This window comes from Aristolochia californica, unplaced genomic scaffold (genome assembly GCF_029961685.1).
Source record: "Aristolochia californica isolate CCGP_79_NKW_82.1479 unplaced genomic scaffold, dmAriCali1.0.hap1 SCAF_9, whole genome shotgun sequence".
Taxonomy (NCBI): domain Eukaryota; kingdom Viridiplantae; phylum Streptophyta; class Magnoliopsida; order Piperales; family Aristolochiaceae; genus Aristolochia; species Aristolochia californica.
The window spans coordinates 20806907-20830683 of NW_027182290.1; positions in this window are offsets into that span (position 1 = coordinate 20806907).

The following is a 23777-nucleotide window of genomic DNA, read 5'->3' on the forward strand; positions in this document are numbered from 1 at the left end:
CGAGATGAAGGGAAAAGTGAAAACTCTTGTTTTGATTTAAGAAAAAAGTAAACATCTAAAACTGAGATGCACAATGCAAAAATTTAGAGAGAGATATTTCAAAAAAGTGTGTGTAATTTTTAGGGATTTTAAACTCTTTTTAGTTTTTATATATCAGGTTTTGCAATCGTCGGGAAAAAGGGGGAGGCGGAGGAATTTCAACTGAGTGTTAAATCCGACCCCATAAGTCATTCCTTACAAAACATATAGCCCGCTATGCATGATAAATCACTCTACAATTATCAATGATCGTTAGGTTAGCGTTTTGTAAATGGGCAAAATAATGACTTGTTTGACTCGGGTAAATATCCCACCGCACGTTCACTTGAGAATTTAATAAGCAGTTTGTTATTCTCTTTAAAAGGTTTGGATCCATGGGTCATTTGCATCTTTTACATGTTTAAAGCATGCATATCCAGTTTTTAAACCATGTGTAGAAAAATCTCTTTCTTATCAAATTCCAAGTTATTGGGGTTGTTGAACTAATGGAATTTCCCAAACATGGATAACAAAACTTTTGTGCTCATTTGTGGTGTGTGAATAAATTTTCTTTACTTACATTTGTTATTGCTTTAAATTTTTTCCATACACAAACTCTAAAGTTTTTATTTTGTTGTCATGTATTCTCTTTTTTGTCTACGAGATGAAGGGAAAAGTGAAACCACAAGTTTTTATTTAAGAAAAAAGTATACATCTAAAATGGAAATGCACAATGCATAAATTTAGGGAGAGATATTTCCAAAAACTGTCTGTAATTTTTAGGGATTGTGAACTCTTTTTAGATTTTATATATATGGTTTTGCAATCGTCGGGAAAAGCAGGAGGCGAGGGAATTTAAACTGATTGTTGAATCTCAACCCATAAGTCATTCCTTAAAAAAATATAGCCCAATACGCATCATAAATCACTTTACAATCATCAATGATCGTTTATTGGGGTTGTTGAACTAGTGGAATTTCCCAAACTTGGATAAAAAAAACTTTTGTGTTCATTTGTGGTGTGTGAATAAATTTTTTTTACTTAGATTTGTTATTGCTTTCAATTTTTTCCATACAAAAACTCTAAAATTTTCATTTCGCTGTCATCTATTCTCTTTTTTGTCTACGAGATGAAGGGAAAAGTGAAAACTCAAGTTTTGATTTAAGAAAAAAGTAAATATCTAAAATTGAAATGCACAATGCAAAAATTTAGAGAAAGATATTTCCAAAAAGTTTCAATAATTTTTAGGGATTGTAAACTCTTTTTAGTTTTTATATATCAGGTTTTGCAATCGTCGGGAAAAGGAGGCGGAGGAATTTTAACTGAGTGTTGAATCCCAACCCATAAGTCGTTCCTTACAAAAATATAGCCCGTTATGCATGATAAATTACTTTACAATCATCAATGATCGTTAGGTCAGCTTTTTTTAAATTGGGAAAATAATGGTTTGTTTGACTCGGGTAAATATCCCACTGCACGTTCACTTGAGAATTTAATGAGCGGTTTGTTATTCTCTTTAAAAGGTTTGGATCCATTGGTAATTTGCATCTTTAACATTTTTCAAGCATGCATATCAATTTTTAAAAACATTTCTAGAAAAATCTCTTTCTTATCAATTCCCAGCTATTGGGGTTGTTGAACTTGTGGAATTTCCCAAACATGGATAACAAAACTTTTGTGTTCATTTGTGGTGTGTGAATAAATTTTACTTTCTTACATTTGTTATTACTTTAAAATTTTCCCATACACAAACTCTTAAATTTTCATTTAGTTGTCATCTATTCTCTTTTTTGTCTACGAGAAGAAGGGAAAAGTGAAAACTCAAGTTTCTATTTAATAAAAAAGTATAGATCTAAAATTGAAATGCACATTATACAAATTTACAGAGAGATTTTTCCAAAAAGTGTCTGTAATTTTTAGGGATTGTGAACTCTTTTTAGTTTTTATATATCAGGTTTTGCAACCGTCGGGAAAAGGGGGAGGCGGGGGAATTTTAACTGAGTGTTGAATCCCAACCCATAAGTCGTTCCTTACAAAAATATAGCCCGTTACGCATGATAAATCACTTTACAATCATCAATGATCGTTTGGTCAGCTTTTTGTAAATAGGGGAATAATGGCTTGTTTGACTCGTGTAAATATCATAGTGCACGTTAACTTGAGAATTTTATGAGCGGTTTGTTATTCTCTTTAAAAGGTTTGGATCGATAGGTCATGTGCATCTTTAAGATGTTTCAAGCATGCATATCAATTTTTTAAACCATGTGTAGAAAAATCTCTTTCTTATCAAATTCCAAGCTATTGGGGTTGTTGAACTTGTGGAATTTCCCAAACTAGGATAACAAACCTTTTGTATTCATTTTTGGTGTGTGAATAAATTTTATCTTCTTACATTTGTTAATGCTTTAAATTTTTTGAGTACACGAACTCTGAAATTTTCATTTAGTTGTCATCTATTCTCTTTTTTGTCTTCGAGATGAAGGAAAAAGTGAAAATTCAATTTTTGATTTAAGAAAAAAGTATATAACTTATATGGAAATGCAAAATGGTCATATTTAGAGACAGATATTTCCAAAAAGTGATTGTAATTTTTAGGGATTGTAAACTCTCTTTAGTTTTTATATATCAGGTTTTGCAATCGTCGGGAAGAGGGGGAGGCGGGGGAATTTTAACTGAGTGTTGAATCCCAACCCATAAGTCCTTACAAAAATATAGGTCGTTATGCATGATAAATCACTTCACAATCATCAATCATCATTTTGTCAACTTTTTGTAAATGGGCAAAATAGTGGCATGTTTGACTCGGGTAAATATCTGACTACACGTTCACTTGGGAATTTAATGAGCGATTGATTATTCTCTTTAAAAGGTATGGATTCATAGGTCATTTGCATCTTTAACATGTTTCAAGCATGCTTATCCATTTTTTAAAGCGTGTAGAAAAATCTCTTTCCTATCAAATTTCAAGCTATGGGGTTGTTGAACTAGTGGAATTTTCCAAACTTGGACAACAAACCTTTTGTGTTCATTTGTGGTGTGTGAATAAATTTTATTTTCTTAAATTTGTAATTACTTTAAATTTTTTCCATACACAAACTCTAAAATTTTCATTTTGTTGTCATCTATTCTCCTTTTTGTGTACGAGATGAAGGGAAAAGTGAAAACTCTAGTTTAGATTTAAGAAAAAAGTTTACATCTAAAATTAAAATGCACAATGCAAAAATTTAGATAGACATATTTCCAAACAGTGTCTTCAATTTTTAGGGATTGTAAAATCTTTTTATTTTTTATATATCAGATTTTGCAATTGACGGTAAAAGGGGGGGGGGGGGGGGGTATTTTAACTGAGTGTTGAATCCCAACCCATAAGTCATTCCTTAAAAAAATTGGGTCCGTTACGCATGATAAATCACTTTACAATCATCAATCCTCATTAGGTTTGCTTTTTGTTAATGGGCAAAATAATGGCTTGTTTGACTCGGGTAAATATCCCACCGCACGTTCACTTGAGAATTTAAGGAGCGATTCATTATTCTCTTTAAATGGTTTGGTTCCATTGGTCTTTTGCATCTTTAACATGTTTCACGCATGCATATCCATTTTTTAAAGCATGTGTAGAAAAATCTTTTTCTTTTCAAATTATAAGCTATTGGGGTTGTTGAACTAGTGGAATTTCCCAAACTTGGATAAAAAAACTTTTGTGTTCATTTTTGGTGTGTGAATAAATTTTCTTTACTTACATTTGTTATTGCTTTAAATTTTTTCCATACACAAACTCTAAAATTTTCATTTCGTTGTCATCTATTCTCTTTTTTGTCTACGAGATGAAGGGAAAAGTGAAAACTCAAGTTTTGATTTAAGAAAAAAGTAAACATCTAAAATTGAAATGCACAATGCACAAATTTTGAGAAAGATATTTCCAAAAAGTTTTAGTAATTTTTTGGGATTTTAAACTCTTTTTAGTTTTTATATATCAGGTTTTGCAATCGTTGGGAAAAGGAGGAGGCGGAGGAGTGTTGAATTCCAACCCATAAGTTGTTCCTTACAAAAATATAGCCCGTTACGCATGATAAATTACTTTACAATCATCAATGATCGTTAAGTCAACTTTTTGTAAATGGGGGAAATAATGGCTTGTTTGACTCAGGTAAATATCAGACGGCACGTTCACTTGAGAATTTAATGAGCAGTTTGTTATTCTCTTTAAAAGGTTTGGATCCATTGGTCATTTGCATCTTTAACATTTTTCAAGCATTCATATCAATGTTTAAAAACATTTGTAGAAAAATCACTTTCTGATCAATTCCCAGCTATTGGGGTTGTTGAACTAATAGAATTTCCCAAACTTGGATAACAAACTTTTGTGTTCATTTGTGGTGTGTGAATAAATTTTATTTACTTACATTTGTTATTGCTTTAAATTTTTTCCATACACAAACTCTAAAATTTTTATTTCGTTGTCATCTATTCTCTTTTTTGTCTACGAGATGAAGGGAAAAGTTAAAACACAAGTTTTGATTTAAGAAAAAAGTATACATCTAAAATGGAAATGCACAATGAAAAAATTTAGAAAGTGATATTTCCAAAAAGTGTGTGTAATTTTTAGGAATTATAAACTCTTTTTAGATTTTATATATCAGGTTTTGGAATCGTCGGGAAAAGGGGGAAGCAAGGGAATTTCAATTGATTGTTGAATCCCAACCCATAAGTCATTCCTTACAAAAATATAGCCCGATAGGCATCATAAATCACTTTACAATCATCAATGATCATTTATTGGTTTGTTGAACTAGTGGAATTTCCCAAACTTGGATAAGAAAACTTTTGTGTTCATTTGTGGTGTGTGAATAAATTTTCTTTACTTACATTTGTTATTACTTTAAATTTTCTCCATACACAAACTCTAAAATTTTCATTTCATTGTCATCTATTCTCTTTTTTGTCTACGACATGAAAGGCAAAGTGAAAACTCAAGTTTTGATTTGAGAAAAAAGTAAACATCTAAAATTGAAATGCACAATGCACAAATTTAGAGAAAGATATTTCTGAAAAGTTTTAGTAATTATTAGGGATTGTAAACTCTTTTTAGTTTTTATATATAAGGTTTTGCAATCACCGGGAAAAGGAGGAGGCGGAGGAATTTGAAATGAGTGTTGAATCCCAACCCATATGTCTTTCCTTACAAAAATATAACCCGTTACGCATGATAAATTACTTTACAATCATCAATGATCGATAGGTCAGCTTTTTGTAAATGGGGAAAATAGTGGCTTGTTTGACTCGGGTAAATATCCCACCGCACGTTCACTTGAGAATTTAATGAGCGGTTTGTTATTCTCTTTAAAAGGTTTGGATCCATTGGTCATTTGCATCTTTAACATTTTTCAAGCATGCATATCAATTTTGAAAAACATTTGTAGAAAAATCTCTTTCTTATCAATTCCCAGCTATTGGGGTTGTTGAACTTGTGGAATTTCCCAAACATGGATAACAAAACTTTTGTGTTCATTTGTGGTGTGTGAATAAATTTTACTTTCATATATTTGTTATTGCTTTAAAATTTTTCCATACACAAACTCTAAAATTTTCATTTCATTCTCATCTATTCTCTTTTTTGTCTATGAGATGAAGGGAAAAGTGAAAACTCATGTTTTGATTTAAGAAAAAAGTATACATCTAAAATTGAAATGCACAATCCACAAATTTAAAGAGAGATATTTCCAAAAAGTCTCTGTAATTTTTAGGGATTGTAAACTCTTTTTAGTTTTTATATATCAGGTTTTGCAGCCGTCGAGAAAAGGGGGAGGCGGGGGAATTTAAATTGAGTGTTGCATCCCAACCCATAAGTCGTTCCTTACAATAATATAGCCTGTTACGCATAAAAAATCATTTTACAATCATCAATGATCGTTAGGTCAACTTTTTGTAAATTGGGGAATAATGTCTTGTTTGACTCGGGTAAATATCCCAGCGCATGTTAACTTGAGAATTTATTGAGCGATTTGTTATTATCTTTAAAAGGTTTGGATCGATAGGTCATCTGCATCTTTAATATGTTTCAAGCATGCATATCCATTTTTTAAAGCATGTGTAGAAAAATCTCTTTCTTATCAAATTCCAAGCTATTGGGTTGTTGAACTTGTGGAATTTCCCAAACTAGGATAAAAAACCTTTTGTATTCATTTTTGGTGTGTGAATAAATTTTATTTTCTTACATTTGTTAATGCTTTCAATTTTTTGCGTACACAAACTCTGAAATTTTCATTTAGTTGTCATATGTTCTCTTTTTTGTCTTCGAGATGAAGGAAAAAGTTAAAATTCATGTTTTGATTTAAGAAAAAAGTGTATATCTTATATGGAAATGCACAATGCTCAAATTTAGAGACAAATATTTCCAAAAAGTGTCTGTATATTTTAGGGATTGTAAACTCTTTTTAGTTTTTATATATCAGGTTTTGCAATCATCGGGAAGAGGGGGAGGCGGGGGAATTTTAACTGAGTGTTGAATCCCAACCCGTAAGTCATTCCTTACAAAAATATAGGTCGTTACACATGATAAATCACTTTACAATCATCAATGATCGTTATGTCAACTTTTTGTAAATGGGCAAAAAAGTGGAATGTTTGACTCGGGTAAATATCCGACTGCACGTTCACTTGAGAATTTAATGAGCGGTTTTTTATTCTCTTTAAAAGGTATGGATTCATAGGTCATTTGCATCTTTAACATGTTTCAAGCATGCATATCCATTTTTTAAAGCATGTGTAGAAAAATCTCTTTCCTAGCAAATTCCAAGCTATGGGGTTGTAGTGGAATTTTCCAAACTTGGACAACAAACCTTTTGTGATCATTTGTGGTGAGTGAATAAATTTTATTTTCTTACATTTTTTTCATACACAAACTCTAAAATTTTCATTTTGTTGTCATCTATTCTCCTTTTTGTCTACGAGATGACGGGAAAAGTGAAAACTCTAGTTTTGATTTAAGAAAAAAGTTTACATCTAAAATTGAAATGCACAATGCACAAATCTTTTTATTTTTCATATCTCAGGTTTTCCAATCAACGGGAAAAGGGGGAGGCAGGGGGGGGGGGGGGGGGGGGGGGGGGGATTTTAACTGAGTGTTGAATCCCAATCCAAAAGTAATTCCTTAAAATAATTTAGCTCGTTACGCATGATAAATCACTTTACAATCATCAATCATTGTTAGGTCTGCTTTTTGTAAATGGGCAAAATAATGGCTTGTTTGACTCGGGTAAATACCCCACCGCACGTTCACTTGAGAATTTAAGGAGCGATTCGTTATTCTCTTTAAAAGGTTTGGTTCCATAGGTCTTTTGCATCTTTAACATGTTTCACACATGCATATCCATTTTTTAAAGCATGTGTAGAAAAATCTTTTTCTTATCAAATTCAAAGCTATTGGGGTTGTTAAACTAGTGGAATTTCCCAAAGTTGGATAAAAAAACTTTCGTGTTCATTTGTGGTGTGTGAATAAATTTGATTTACTTACATTTTTTATTGCTTTAAATTTTTTCCATTCACAAACTCTAAAATTTTTATTTCGTTGTCATCTATTCTCTTTTTGCCTACGAGATGAAGGGAAAAGTGAAAACTCAAGTTTTGGTTTAAGAAAAAGTATACATCTAAAATCGAAATGCACAATGCACAAATTTAAAGAGAGATATTTCAAAAAAGTGTCTTTAATTTTTAGGGATTGTAAACTCTTTTTAGTTTTTATATATCAGGTTTTACAACCGTTGAGAAAAGGGGGAGGCAGGGGAATTTTAACTGAGTGTTGAATCCCAACCCATAAGTCGTTCCTTACAAAAATATAGCCCGTTACGCATGATAAATTACATTAAAATCATTAACGATCGTTAGGTCAACTTTTTGTAAATGGGGGAAATAATGGCTTGTTTTACTCGGGTAAATATCCCACCGCACGTTCACTTGAGATTTTAATGAGCGGTTTGTTATTCTATTTAAAAGGTTTGGATCCATTGGTCATTTCCATCTTTAAAATTTTTCAAGCATTCATATCAATTTTTAAAAACATTTATAGAAAAATCTCTTTCTTATCAATTCCCAGCTATTGGGGTTGTTGAACTTGTGGAATTTCCCAAACATGGATAACAAAACTTTTGTGTTCATTTGTGGTGTGTGAATAAATTTTATTTTATCACATTTGTTATTGCTTTAAAATTTTTCCATACACAAACTCACAAATTTTCAATTCATTGTCATCTATTCTCTTTTTTGTCTACGAGATTAAGGGAAAAGTGAAAACTCAAGTTTTGATTTAAGAAAAAAGTATACATCTAAAATTAAATGCACAATGCACAAATTTACAGAGAGATATTTCCAAAAAGTATCTGTAATTTTTAGGGATTGTGAACTCTTTTTAGTTTTTATATATCAGGTTTTGTAACCGTTGGGAAAAGAGGGAGGCGGGGGAATTTTAACTGAGTGTTGAATCCCAACCCATATGTTGTTCCTTACAAAAATATAGCCTGTTACGGATGATAAACCACTTTACAATCATCAATGATTGTTAGGTCAGCTTTCTGTAAATAGGGGAATAATGGCTTGTTTGACTCGGATAAATATCCCACCGCACGTTAACTTGAGAATTTAATGAGCAGTTTGTTATTCTCTTTAAAAGGATTGGATCGATAGGTCATCTGCATCTTTAAGATGTTTCAAGCATGCATATCCATTTTTTAAAGCATGTGTAGAAAAATCTCTTTCTTATCAAATTCCAAGCTATTGGGGTTGTTGAACTCTCTGAATTTTCCAAACTTGGATAACAAAAATTTTGTATTCATTTTTGGTGTGTGAATAAATTTTATTTTCTTACATTTTTTATTGCTTTAAATTTTTTGCGTACACAAACTTTGAAATTTTCATTTAGTTGTCATCTATTCTCTTTTTTGTCTTCGAGATGAAGGAAAAAGGGAAAATTCAAGTTTTGATTTAAGAAAAAAGTATATATCTTATATGGAAATGCACAATGCTCAAATTTAGAGACAGATATTTCCAAAAGTGTCTGTAATTTTTAGGGATTGTAAACTCTTTTTAGTTTATATATATATATCAAGTTTTGCAATCGTCGTGAAAAGGAGGCGGGGGAATTTTGACTGAAAGTTGAATCCCAACCCATAAGTCATTCCTTACAAAAATATAGCCCATTACGCATGATAAATCACTTTACTATCATCATTGATCATTAGGTCAACTTTTTATAAATGGGCAAAATAATGGCTTGTTTGACTCGGGTAAATATCCCACCGCACGTTCACTTGAGAATTCAATGACAGGTTTGTTATTCTCTTTAAAAGGTTTGGATCCATAGGTCATTTGCACCTTTAACATGTTTCAAGCCTGCATATTCATTTTTTAAAGCATGTGCGGAAAAATCTCTTTCTTATCAAATTCCAAGCTATTGGAGTTGTTGAACTACTGGAATTTCCCAAATTTGGATAACAAAACTTTTGTGTTCCTTGGTGGCATGTGCATAAATTTTCTTTACTTACATTTTTTGTTGCCTTAATTTTTTTCCATACACAAACTCTAAAATTTTCATTTCGTTGTCATCTGTTTGCCTTTTTCTCTGTTTTGTCTATGAGATTGAAGGGAAAAGTGAAAATTCAACTTTTGATTTAAGAAAAAAGAACATATCTAAAATTGAAATGCACAGTGCACAAATTTAGAGAGAGATATTTCCAAAAAATGTTTGTAATTTTAGGGATTGTAAACTCTTTTTAGTTTATATATATATTTTGCAATCATCAAGAAAAGGGGGAGGCGGGGGAATTTTTACTGAGTGTTGAATCCCAACCCATATGTCATTCCTTAAAAAAATATAGCCCGTTACGCATGATCAATCACTTTACAATCATTAATGATCATTCGGTCAGTTTTTTGTGAATGGGCAAAATAATGGCTTGTTTGACTCGGGTAAATATCCCACCGCACGTTCACTTGAGAATTTAATGAGTGCTTTGTTATTCTCTTTAAAAGATTCGGATCCATAGGTCATTTTCATCTTTAACATGTTTCAAGCATGCATATCCATTTTTTAAAGCATGTGTAGAAAAATCTCTTTCATATCAAATTCCAAGCTATTGGGGTTGTTGGACTAGTGGAATTTCCAAAACTTGGATAACAAAAGTTTTTGCTCTTTTGTGGTGTGTGAATAAATTTTCTTTACTTACATTTGTTATTGCTTTAAATTTTTTCTTTACACAAACTCTAAAATTTTCATTTCGTTGTCATCTATTTATCTTTCATCACTTTTTTGTCTACGAGATGAAAGGAAAAGTGAAAACTCAAGTTTTGATTTATGAAAAAAGTACACATCTAAAATGGAAATGCAGAATGCACAAATTTAGAGAGAGATATTTCCAAAAAGGGTCAATAATTTTTAGGGATTGTAAACACTTTTTGTTTTTATATATCTGGTTTTGCAATCGTCGGCAAAAGAAGGAGGAGGGGAAATTTTAGCTGAGTGTTGAATCCCAACCCATAAGTCATTCCTTACAAAAATATAGCCATTTACGCTTGATAAATTACTTTACAATCATCAATGATCGTTTGGTCAACTTTTTGTAAATGGGTAAAATAATGGCTTGTTTGACTCGGGTAAATATCTCACCGCACGTTCACTTGAGAATTTAATGAGCGGTTTGTTAGTCTCTTTAAAATATTTGGATCCATAGGTCATTTGCATCTTTAACATGTTTGAAGCATGCAAATCCATTTTTTAAAGCATGTGTAGAAAAATCTCTTTCTTATCAAATTCCAAAGCTATTGGGGTTGTTGAACTAGTGGAATTTCCAAAACTTGGATAACAAAACTTTTGTGTTCATTTGTGGTGTGTGAATAAATTTTCTTTACTTACATTTGTTATTGCTTTAAATATTTTCCATGCTCAAACTCTAAAATTTTCATTTCATTGTCATCTATTTTCCATTCATCTCTCTTTTGTCTACGAGATGAAGGGAAAAGTGAAAACTCAAGTTTTGATTTAAGAAAAAAGTACCCAACTAAAATGGAAATGCACAATGCAAAAATTTAGAGAGAGATATTTCCAAAAAGTGTCTGTAATTTTTTGGGATTGTAAACTCTTTTTAGTTTCTATACATCAGGTTTTGCAATCGTCGGGAAAAGGGGGAGGCGAGGGAATTTTAACTGAGTGTTGAATCCCAACCCATAAGTCATTCCTTATAAAACTATAGCCCATTACGCATGATAAATCACTTTACAATCAACAATGATTGTTAGATTAGCTTTTGGTAAATGGGCAAAATAATGGCTTGTTTGATTCGGGTAAATATCCCACCGCGCCTTCACATGAGAATTTAATGAGCGGTTTGTTATTCTCTTGAAAAGGTTTGGAACCATAGGTCATTTGCATCTTTAAAAAGTTTCAAGCATGCATATCCATTTTTTAAAGCATGTGTAGAAAAATCTCTTTCTTATCAAATTCCAAGCTATTGGGGTTGTTGAACTAGTGGAATTTCCCAAACCTGGATAACAAAACTTTATTGTTCATTTGTGGTGTGTGAATAAATTTTCTTTACTTACATTTGTTATTGTTTTAAATTTTTTCCATTCACAAACTCTGAAATTTTCATTTCGTTGTCATCTATTCATGTTTTTGTCTACGAGATGAAGGGAAAAAAGAAAACTCATGTTTTGATTTCACAAAAAAATTTACATCTAAAATGGACAAGCACAATGCACCTATTTAGAGAGAGATATTTCCAAAAAGTATCTGTAATTTTTAGGGATTGTAAACTCTTTTTACTTTTTATATATCAGGTTTTCCAATCGTCGGGAAAAAGGGGAGGTGGGTGAATTTTAATTGAGTATTGAATCCCAACCCATATGTCATTCCTTACAAAAATATAGCCCGTTACGCATGATAAATCACTTTACAATCACCAATGATCGTTAGGTCAGCTTTTTGTAAATGAGAAAAATAATGGCTTCCTTGACTCGGGTAAATATCCCACCGCACATTCACTTGAGAATTTAATGATCGGTTTGTTATTCTCTTTAAAAGGTTTGGATCCATAGGTCATTTTCATCTTTAACATGTTTCAAGCATGCATATCCATTTTTTAAAGCATGTGTAGAAAAATCTTTTTCTAATCAAATTCCATGCTATTGGGGTTGTTGAACTAGTGGAATTTCCCTAACTTGGATAACAAAAATTTTGTGTTCTTCCATGGCATGTGAATAAATTTTCTTTACTTACATTTGTTATTGCTTTATATTTTTTCCATACACAAAATCTAAAATTTTCATTTCATCGTCATCTATTTGCCTTTCATCTCTTTTTTGTCTAAGAGATGAAGGGAAAAGTGAAAACTCTAATTTTGATTTAGGAAAAAAGTACACATCCAAAATGGAAATGCCCAATGCCCAAATTTAGAAAGTGATATTTCCAAAAAGTGTCTGTAATTTTTAGGGATTGTAAACTCTTTTTAGTTTTTATATATCAGGTTTTGCAATCGTCGGGAAAAGGTGGAGGCGGGGGAATTTTAACCGAGTGTTGAATCCCAACCCATAAGTCATTCCTTACACAAATATAGCCCGTTATGCATGATAAATCACATTACAATCATCAATGATCGTTTGGTCAGCTTTTTGTAAATGGGCAAAATAATGGCTTGTTTAACACGGTAAATATCCCACCTCACGTTCACTTGAGAATTTAATCAGTGATTTGTTATTCTCTTTAAAAAGTTTGGATCCATAGGCTATTGGGGTTGTTGAACTAGTGGAATTTCCCAAACTTGGATAGCTTAACTTTTGTGTTCATTTGTGGTGTGTTAATAAATTTTCTTTACTTACATATGTTATTGTTTGAAATTTTTTCCATACACAAAGTCTAAAGTTTTCATTTAGTTGTCATCTATTTGCCTTTCATCTCTTTTTTGTCTACAAGATGAAGGGAAAAGTGAAAACTCAAGTTTTGATTTAAGAAAAAAGTACACATCTAAAATGGAAATGCACAATGCACAAATTTAGAGTGAGATATTTCCAAAAAGTGTCTGTAATTTTTAGGAATTGTAAACACTTTTTAGTTTTTATATATCAGGTTTTGCAATCATCGGGAAAGTGGGGTGGAGTGGAAATTTTAACTAAGTCTTAAATCCCAACCCATAAGTCATTCCTTAGCCCATTACGCTTGATAAATTACTTTACAATCTTCAATGATCGTTAGGCCAGCTTTTTGTAAATGGGCAAAATAATGGCATGTTTGCGTCGGGTAAATATCTCACCGCATGTTCACTTGAGAATTTAATGATCGGTTTGTTATTCTCTTTAAAAGGTTTGGATCCAAAGGTAATTTGCATCTTTAACTTGTTTCAAGCATGCATATCCATTTTTAAAAGCATGTGTAGAAAAGTCTCTTTCTTACCAAATTCCAAGATATTGAGGTTGTTGAACTAGTGGAATTTCCCAAACATGGAAAAGAAAACTTTTGTATTCTTTTGTGGTGTGTGAATAAATTTTCTTTACTTACAAATGTTATTGCTTTAAATTTTTTCTATGCACAAACTCTAAAATTTTCATTTTGTATTCATCTATTCACATTTTTATCTACAAGATGAAGGGAAAAGTTAAAACTCAAGTTTTGATTTAATAAAAAAGTACACATATAAAATGGAAATGCACAATGCACAATCTTAGGGAGAGATATTTTACAAAAAGTTTTGTAATTTTTAGGGATTGTACTCACTTTTTAGTTTTTATACAACAGGTTTTGCAATCATCGGGAAAAGGGGAAGGCGGGGGAATTTTAACTGAGTGTTGAATTCCAACCCATAAGTCAGTCCTTGAAAAAATATAGCCCCTTACGCATTAAAATCGCTTTACAATCATCAATGATCGTTAGGTCAGCTTTTTGTAAATGGGCAAATTAATGGGGTGTTTGACTCAGGTAAATATCCCACAGCACGTTCACTTGAGAATTTAATGAGCGGCTTGTTATTCTCTTTAAAATGTTTGGATCCATAGGTCATTCGCATCTTCAACATATTTCAAGCATGCATATCCATTTTTTAAAGCATGTGTATAAACATCTCTTTCTTATCAAATTCCAAGCTATTGGGGTTGTTGAACTAGTGGAATTTCCCAAACTTGGATGACAAAACTTTTGTGTTCATTTGTGGTGTGTGAATAACTTAGCTTTACTTACATTTGTTATTGCTTTAAATTTTTTGCTTACACAAACTCTAAAATTTTCATTTCGATGTCATTTATTGCCTTTCATCACTTTTTTGTCCACGAGATGATGGGAAAAGTGAATACTCATGTTTTGATTTAAGAAAAAAGTACACAACTAAAATGGCAATGCACAATGCAAAAATTTAGAGAGAGATATTTTCAAAAAGTGTTTGTAATATTTAGGGACAGTGAAGTCTTATTAGTTTTTATATATCAGGTTTTGAAATCGTCGGGAAAAGGGGGAGGTGGGTGAATTTTAATTGAAGTGAGTGTTGAATCTCAACCCTTAAGTCATTCCTTACAAAAATATAGCCCGTTACGCATGATAACTCACTTTACAATCATCAATGTTTGTAAGGTTAGCTTTTTGTAAATTGGGAAAATAATGGCTTGTTTGACTCGGGTAAATAACCCACCGCACGTTCACATGAGAATTTAATGAGCGGTTTGTTATTCTCTTTAAAAAGTTTGGATCCATAGGTCATTTGCATCTTTAAAATGTTTCAAGCATGCATATCCATTTTTTAAAGCATGTGTAGAAAACTCTCTTTCTTATGAAATTCCAAGCTATTGGGGTTGTTGAACTAGTGGAATTTCCCAAACTTGGTTAATAAAACTTTTGTGTTCATTTGTGAGGTGTGAATAAATTTTCTTTACTTACATTTGTTATTGCTTTAAATTTTCTCTATACACAAACTCTAAAATTTTCATTTCGTTGTGACCTATTCTCTTTTTTGTCTACGAGATGGTGGGAAAAGTGAAAACTCAAGTTTTGATTTAAGAAAAAAGTATACATTTAAAGTAAAAAAGGACAATGCACAAATTTAGAGACAGATATTTCCAAAACATTTCTGTAATTTTTAGAGATTTTAAACTCTTTTTAGTTTTTATTTGCAATCGTCGGGAAAAGGGGGAGGCGGGGGAATTTTAACTGAGTGTTGAATCCCAACCCATAAGTCATTCCTTACAAAAATATAGCCCTTTACGCATGATAAATCACTCTACAATCATCAAAGATCATTAGGTCAGTTTTTTTTAAATGGGCAAAATAATGGCTTGTTTGACTCGGGTAAATAACCCACCGCAAGTTCACTTGAGAATTTAATGAGCGGTTTTTTATTCTCTTTAAAAGATTTGGATCCATAGGTCAATTGCATCTTTAACATGTTTCAAGCATGCATATCCATTTTTTAAAGCATGTGTAGAAAAATCTCTTTCTTAACAAATTCAAAGCTATTGGGGTTGTTGAACTGGTGGAATTTTCCAAACTTGGATGACAAAACTTTTGTGTTCATTTCTGGCGTGTGAATAAATTTTCTTTACTTACATTTGTTATTGCTTTAAATTTTTTCCATACACAAACACTAAAATTTTCTTTTCGTTGCCGTCTATTTGCCTTTCATCTCTTTTTTGTCTAGGAGATGAAGGGAAAAGTGAAAACTCAAGTTTTAACTTAAGAAAAAAGTACACATCTAAAATGGAAATGCACAATGAAAAAATTTTGAGAGAGATATTTCCAAAAAGTGTCTGTAATTTTTAGGGATTGTAAACTCTTTTTTGTCTACGAGATGGTGGGAAAAGTGAAAACTCAAGTTTTGATTTAAGAAAAAAGTATACATTTAAAATAAAAAAGCACAATGCACAAATTTAGAGACAGATATTTCCAAAAAATTTCTGTAATTTTTAGGGATTTTAAACTCTTTTTAGTTTTTATTTGCAATCGTCGGGAAAAGGGGGAGGCGGGGGAAATTTAAGTGAATGCTGAATCCCAACCCATAAGTCATTCCTTAAAAAAATATAGCCTGTTACGCATGATAAATCACTTTACAATCATCAATGATTGTTACGTCAGCATTTTGTAAGTTGGCAAAATAATGGCTTGTTTGACTCGGGTAAATATCCCATCGCACGTTCACTTGAGAATTTAATGAGCGGTTTGTTATTCTCTTTAGAAGGTTTGGATCCATAGGTCATTTGCATCTTTAACAAGTTTCAAGCATGCATATCCATTTTTTAAAGCGAGTGTAGAAAAATCTCTTTCTTATCAAATTCCAAGCTATTGGGGTTGTTGAACTAGTGGAATTTCCCAAACTTGGATAATAAAACTTTTGTGTTCATTTGTGGTGAGTGAATAAATTTTCTTTACTTACATTTGTTATTGCTTTAAATTTTTTCCATACACAAACTCTAAAATTTTCATTTTATATTCATCTATTCACATTTTTGACTACGAGATGAAGGGAAAAGGATACACTCAAGTTTTGATTTAAAAAAAAAAAGTATACACCTAAAATGGAAATGCACAATGCACAAATTTAGAGAGAGATATTTCCAAAAAGTTTATGTAATTTTTAGGGATTGTAATCTCTTTTTAGTTTTTATATATCAGGTTTTGCAATCGTTGGGAAAAGGGGGAGGCGGGGGAATTTTAACTGAGTGTTGAATCCCAACCCATAAGTATTTCCTTACAAAAATATAACCCATTACGCATGATAAATCACTTTACAATCATCAATAATCATTAGGTCGGCTTTTTGTAAATAGGCAAAATAATGGCTTGTTAGACTCGGGTAAATATCCCACCGCATGTTTACTTGAGAATTTAATGAGCGGTTTGTTATTCTCTTTAAAAGGTTTGGATCCATAGGTCATTTGCATCTTTAACATGTTTCAAGTATGCATGTCCATTTTTTAAAACATGTGTAGAAATATCTCTTTCTTATCAAATTCCAAGCTATTGGGGTTGTTGAACTAATGGAATTTCCCAAACTTGGATAACAAAACGTGTTTTCATTTGTGGTGTATGAATAAATTTTTTTTACTTACATTTGTAATTACTTTAAATTTATTCAATGCACAAACTCTAAAATTTTCATTTCGTTGTCATCTATCCTCTTTTTTTTCAACGAGATGAAGAAAAAAGTGAAAACTCAAGTTTTGATTTAAGAAAAAAGCATACATCTAAAATGGAAATGCACAATGAACAAATTTAGAGAGAGATATTTCTAAAAAGTCTCTGTAATTTTTAGGGATTGTAAACTCTTTTTAGTTTTCATATATCAGGTTTTACAACCGTCGGGAAAAGGGGGAGGAGGCGGGGTAATTTTAACTGAATGTTGAATCCTAACCCATAAATCATTCCTTACAAAAATATAACCCTTGACGCATGATAAATCACTTTACAATCATCAACGATCGTTAGGTCAGCTTTTTGTAAATGGTCAAAATAATTACTTGTTTGACTAGGGTAAATATCCCACCGCACGTTCACTTGAGAATTTCATGAGTGGTTTGTTATTTTCTTTTAAAGGTTGTGATCCAAAAGTCATTTGAATCTTTAACATGTTTCAAGCATGCATATCCATTTTTTAAAGCATGTGTAGAAAAATCTCTTTCTTATCAAATTCCAAGATAGTGGGGTTGTTGAACTAGTGGAATTTCCCAAACTTGGTTAACAAAACTTTTGTGTTCATTTGTGATGTGTGAATAAATTTTCTTTACTTTCATTTGTTATTTATTTAAATTTTTTCCATACACAAACTCTAAAATTTTCTTTTTGTATTCATCTAATCACATTTTGATCTACAAGATCAAGGGAAAAGTGAAAACTCAAATTTTGATTTTCGAAAAAAGTATAAATCTAAAATGGAAATGCACAAAGCACAAATTTAGAGAGATGTATTTCCAAAAAGTTTCTATAATTTTTAGGGATTATAATCTCTTTTTAGTTTTTGTACATCACGTTGTGCAATCATAGGGAAAAGCGGGAGGCGGCGGAATTTTAACTGAGTGTTGAATCCATACGCATAAGTCACTCCTTCCAAAAATATAGCCCGTTAATCATGATACATCATTGTACAATCATCAATGATCGTTAGGTCAGCTTTTTGTAAATGGGCAAAATAATGGCTTTTTTGACACCGGTAAATATTTCACTGCACGTTCACTTGAGAATTTAATGAGCGGTTTATTATTCTCTTTAAAACCTTTGGATCCATAGGTCATTTGGATCTTTAACATGTTTCAAGCATGCATATCCATTTTTAAAGCATGTGTAGAAACATCTCTTTCTTATCAAATTCAAAGCTATTGGGGTTGTTGAACTAGTGGAATTGCCCAAACTTGGATAAAAAACTTTGTTGCTCATTTGTGGTGTGTGCATAAATTTTCCTTACTTACATTTATTATTGATTTAAATTTTTCCATACACAAACACTAAAATTTTCATTTGGTTGTCATCTATTCTATTTTTTTTCTACGAGATAAAGGGAAAAGTGAAAACTCAAGTTTGGATTTAAGAAAAAAGTAAACATCTAAAATTGAAATGCACAATGCACAAATTTAGAGTGAGATATTTCCAAAAAGTATCTGTAATTTTTAGGGATTGTAAAATCTTTTTAGTTTTTATATATCAGGTTTTGCAATCGTCAGCAAAAGGGGGAGGCAGGGGAGATTTTTAACTGATTTTTGAATCCCAACCCTTAAGTCATTTCATAAAAAAATATAGCTCGTTAAGAAAGATAAATCACTTTACAATCATCAATGATCGTTAGGTCAGTTTTTTGTAAATGCGCAAAATAATGGCGTATTTGACTCAGGTAAATATCCCACTGCACGTTCACTTGAGAATTTAATGAGCGGTTTGTTATTCTCTTTAAAAGGTTTGGATCCATAGGTCATTTGCATCTTTAACATGTTTCAAGCATGCAAATCCATTTTTTAAAGCAGGAGAAGAAAAATCTCTTTCTTGTAAAATTCAGAGCTATTGGGGTTGTTGAACTAGTGGAATTTCCAAAACTTGGATAACAAAACTATTGTGTTCATTTGAGGTGTGTGAATAAATTTTCTTTACTTACATTAGTTATTGCTTAAAATTTTTTCCATACACAAACTCTAAAATTTTCATTTCGTGTTCATGTATTCTCTTTTTTGTCTACGAGATGAAGGGAAAAGTGAAAACACAAGTTTTGATTTAAGAAAAAAGTATACATCTAAAATGGAAAAGCACAATGCACAAATTTAGCGAGAGATATTTTGAAAATGTGTCTGTAATTTTTATGGATTTTTTAGGTTTTGCAATCGTCGGGAAAAGGGGGAGGCGGAAGAATTTTAACTGAATGTTGAATCCCAACCCATAAGTCATTTCTTACCAAAATATAGCCTGTTATTCATGATAAATCACTTTACATTCATCAACGATCGTTAGGTCAGCTTTTTCTAAATGGGCAAAATAATGGCTTGTTTGACTCGGGTAAATATCCCACCGCACGTTCACTTGAGAATTTAATGAGTGGTTTGTTATTCTCTTTAAGAGGTTTGGATCCAAAGGTCATTTGCATCTTTAACATGTTTCAAGCATGCATACCCATTTTTTAAAGCATGTGTAGAAAACTCTTTCTTATCAAATTCCAAGATTTTGGGGTTGTTGAACTAGTGGAATTTTGCAAACTTGGATAACAAAACTTTTGTTTTCATTTGTGGTGTGTGAATAAATTTTCTTTACTTACATTTGTTATTGCTTTAAATACTTTCCATACACAAACTCTACAATTTACATTTTGTATTCACCTATTCACATTTTTTTCTACGAGAAGAAGGGAAAAGTTAAAACTCATGTATTGATTTAAGAAAAAAGTATACATCTAAAATTGAAATGCACAGTGCACAAATTTAGAGAGAGATATTTCAAAAAAGTGTGTGGAATTTTTAGGTATTGTAAACTCTTTTTAGTTTTTATATATCAGGTTTTACAATCGTCGGAAAAAGGGGAAGGTGGAGGAATTTCAACTGAGTGTTGAATCCCAACCCATAAGTCATTCCTTACAAAAATATAGCCCGTTATGTATGATAAATCACTTTACAATTATCAATGATCGTTAGGTTAGTTTTTTTTTAAATGGGCAAAATAATGGCTTGTTTGACTCGGGTAAATATCCCACCGCACGTTAACTTTAGAATATATTGGGCTGTTTGTTATTCTCTTTAAAAGGTATGGATCCTTAGGTCATTTGTATCTTTAACTTGTTTCAAGCATGCATATCCATTTTTTAAAGCATGTGTAGAAAAATCTCTTTCTGATCAAATTCCAAGCTATTGGGGTTGTTGAACTAGTGGAATTTCCCAAACATGGATAACAAAACTTTTGTGTTCATTTGTGGTGTGTGAATTAAGTTTTTTTCGTACATTTGTTATTGTTTTAAATTTTTTCCATACACAAACTCTAAAATTTTCATTTTGTTGCAATCAATTCTCTTTTTTGTCTACGAGATGAAGGTAAAAGTGAAAACTCATGTATTGATTTAAGAAAAAAATATACATCTAAAATTGAAATGCATAGTGCACAAATTTAGAGAGAGGTATTTCGAAAAAGTGTGTACAATTTTTAAGGATTGTAAACTCTTATTAGTTTTTATATATCAGGTTTTGCAATCGTCGGAAAAGGGGGGAGGCAGAGGAATTTCAACTGAGTGTTGAATCCCAACCCATAAGTCATTTCTTACAAAAATATAGCCCGTTACGCATGATAAATCACTTTACAATTATCAATGATCGTTAGGTTAGCTTTTTGTAAATGGGCAAAATGATGGCTTGTTTGACTCGGGTAAATATCTCACCGCATGTACACTTGAGAATTTAATGAGCGGTTTGTTATTCTCTTTAAAAGGTTTGGATCCATAGGTCATTTGCATCTTTAACATGTTTCAAGCATGTATATCAATTTTTTAAAGCATGGGTAGAAAAATCTCTTTCTTATCAAATTCCAAGTTAGTGGGGTTGTTGAACTTGTTGAAGTTCCCAAACTTGGATAACAAAAATTTTGTGTTCATTTGTGGTGTGTGAATAATTTTCTTTACTTACAATTGTTATTGCATTAAATTTTTGGCGTACACTAACTCTAAAAATTTTTATTTCGTTGTCATCTATTCTCTTTTTTGTCTACAAGATGAAGGGAAAAGTGAAAACTCGAGTTTTGATTTAAGAAAAAAGTATACATCTAAATTGGAAATGCTCAATGCACAAATTTAGAGAGAGATATTTAAAAAAAGTGTCTGTAATTTTAAGGTATTTTAAACTCTTTTTAGTTTTTAAATATCAGGTTTTGCAATCGTCGGGAAAAGGGGGAGGCGGGGGAAATTTAACTGAGTGTTGAATCCCAACCCTTAAGTAATTCCTTAAAAAAATAAAGCCCGTTACGCATGTTAAATCACTTTACAATCATCAATGATTGTTAGGTCAGTTTTTTGTAAATGCACAAAATAAAGGCTTGTTTGACTAGGGTAAATATCCCGCCGCACGTTCACTTGAGAATTTCATGAGCGGTTTGTAATTCTCTTGAAAAGGTTTGGATCCATACATCATTTGCATCTTTAACATGTTTCAAGCATGTATATCCATTTTTTAAAGCATGTGTAGAAAAATCTTTTTCTGATCAACTTCCAAGCTATTGGGGTTGTAGAACTAGTGGAATTTCCATAGCTTGGATATTTTTGGAGTGTGAATAAATTTTATTTTCTTACATTTATTATTGTTTTAAATTTTTTCCATTCAAAAAGTCTAAAATTTTCATTTAGTTGTCATCTATTCTCTTTTTTTGTCAACGAGATGAAGGGAAAAGTGAAAACTCATGTTTTGATTGATGAAAAAAGTATACATCTAAAATGGAAATGCACAATGCAAAAATTTAGAGAGAGATATTTCCAAAAAGTATCTGTAATTTTTAGGGATTGTAAACTCTTTTTAGTTTTTATATATCAAGTTTTGCAATCGTCGGGAAAGGGGTGGCAGGGGATTTTCCCTGAGTGTTGAATCCCAACCCATAAGTCATTCCTTAAAAAAATATAGCCCATTACGCATGATAAATTACTTTACAATCATCAATGAACGTTAGGTCAACTTTTTGTAAATGCGAAAAAATAATGGCTTGTTTCACTCTTGTAAATATCCCACCGCACATTCACTTGAGAATTTAATGAGCATTTGTTATTTTATTTAAAAGGTTTGGATCCATAGGTCATTTGTATCTTTAACAAGTTTCAAGCATGTATATCCATTTTTTAAAGCAAGTGTAGAAAAATCCCTTTCTTATCAAATTCCAAGCTATTAGGGTTGTTGAACTAGTGGAATTTCCAAACTTGGCTAACAAATATTTTGTGTTCATTTGTGGTGTGTGAATAAATTTTCTTTAGTTACAGTTGTTATTGCTTTAAATTTTCCATACACAAACTCAAAAAATTTCATTTCGTTGTCATCTATTCTCTTTTTTGTCTACTAGAAGAAGGGAAAAGTGAAAACTCAAGTTTTTATTTAAGAAAAAAGTATAAATCTAAAATCGAAATGCACAATGAAAAAATTTAGATAGAGATACTTCCAAGAAATATAAGGTTTTGCAATCGTCGGGAAAAGAGGGAGGCGGGGTAATTTTAACTGAATGTTGAATCCCAAGCCATAAGTCATTCCTAACAAAAATATAGCCCGTTACACATGATAAAACACTTTACAATCATCAATGATCGTTAGGTCAGCTTTCTGGAAATGGGAAAAATAATGGCTTGTTTGACTCGAGTTAATATCTCACTGCACGTTGACTTGAGAATTTAATGACGGTTTGGTATTCTCTCTAAAAGGATTAGATCCATAGGATATTTGCATCTTTAATATGTTTCAAGCATGCGTATCCATTTCTTAAAGCATGTGTAAAAAAAATCTCTTGCTAATTAAATTCCAAGCTATTGGGGTTGTTGAACTTGTGGAATCTCCCAAACTTGGATAACAAAAAATTTGTGTTCATTTGTGGTGTGCGAATAATTTTTCTTTACTTATATAAGTTATTGCTTTAAATTTTTTCATACACAAACTCTAAAATTTTCATTTCGTTGTCCTATATTCTCTTTTTTGTCTACAAGATGAAGGGAAAAGTGAAAGCTCAAGTTTTGATTTAAGAAAAAAGTATACATCTAAAATTGAAATGCACAATGCACAAATATAGAGAAAGATATAACCAAAAAGTGTCTATAATTTTTAGGGATTGTAAACTCTCTTTAGTTTTTATATATCAAGTTTTCCAATTGTCGGGAAAAGGGGGAGGGAGGGGAATTTTAACTGAGTGTTGAATCCCAACCCATAAGTCATTCCTTACAATAATTTAGCCAGTTACACATGATAAATCATTTTAAAATCATAAATGATCCTTATGTCAGCTTTTTTTAAATTGACACAATATTGGCTTGTTTGACTCGGGTAAATATCCCATCGCACGTTCACTTGAGAATTTAATGAGCGGTTCTTAGTCTCATTAAATGGTTTGGATCCATAGGTCATTTGCATCTTTAACATGTTTCAAGCATGCTTATCTATTTTTTAAAGCATGTGTAGAAAAATAACTTTCATATCAAATTCAAAGCTATTGGGGTTGTTGAACAAGTGGAATTTCCCAAAATTGGATAGAAAATTTTTGTGTTCATTTGTGGTGTGTGACTAAATTTTCTTTAATTACATTTGTTATTGCTTTAAATTTT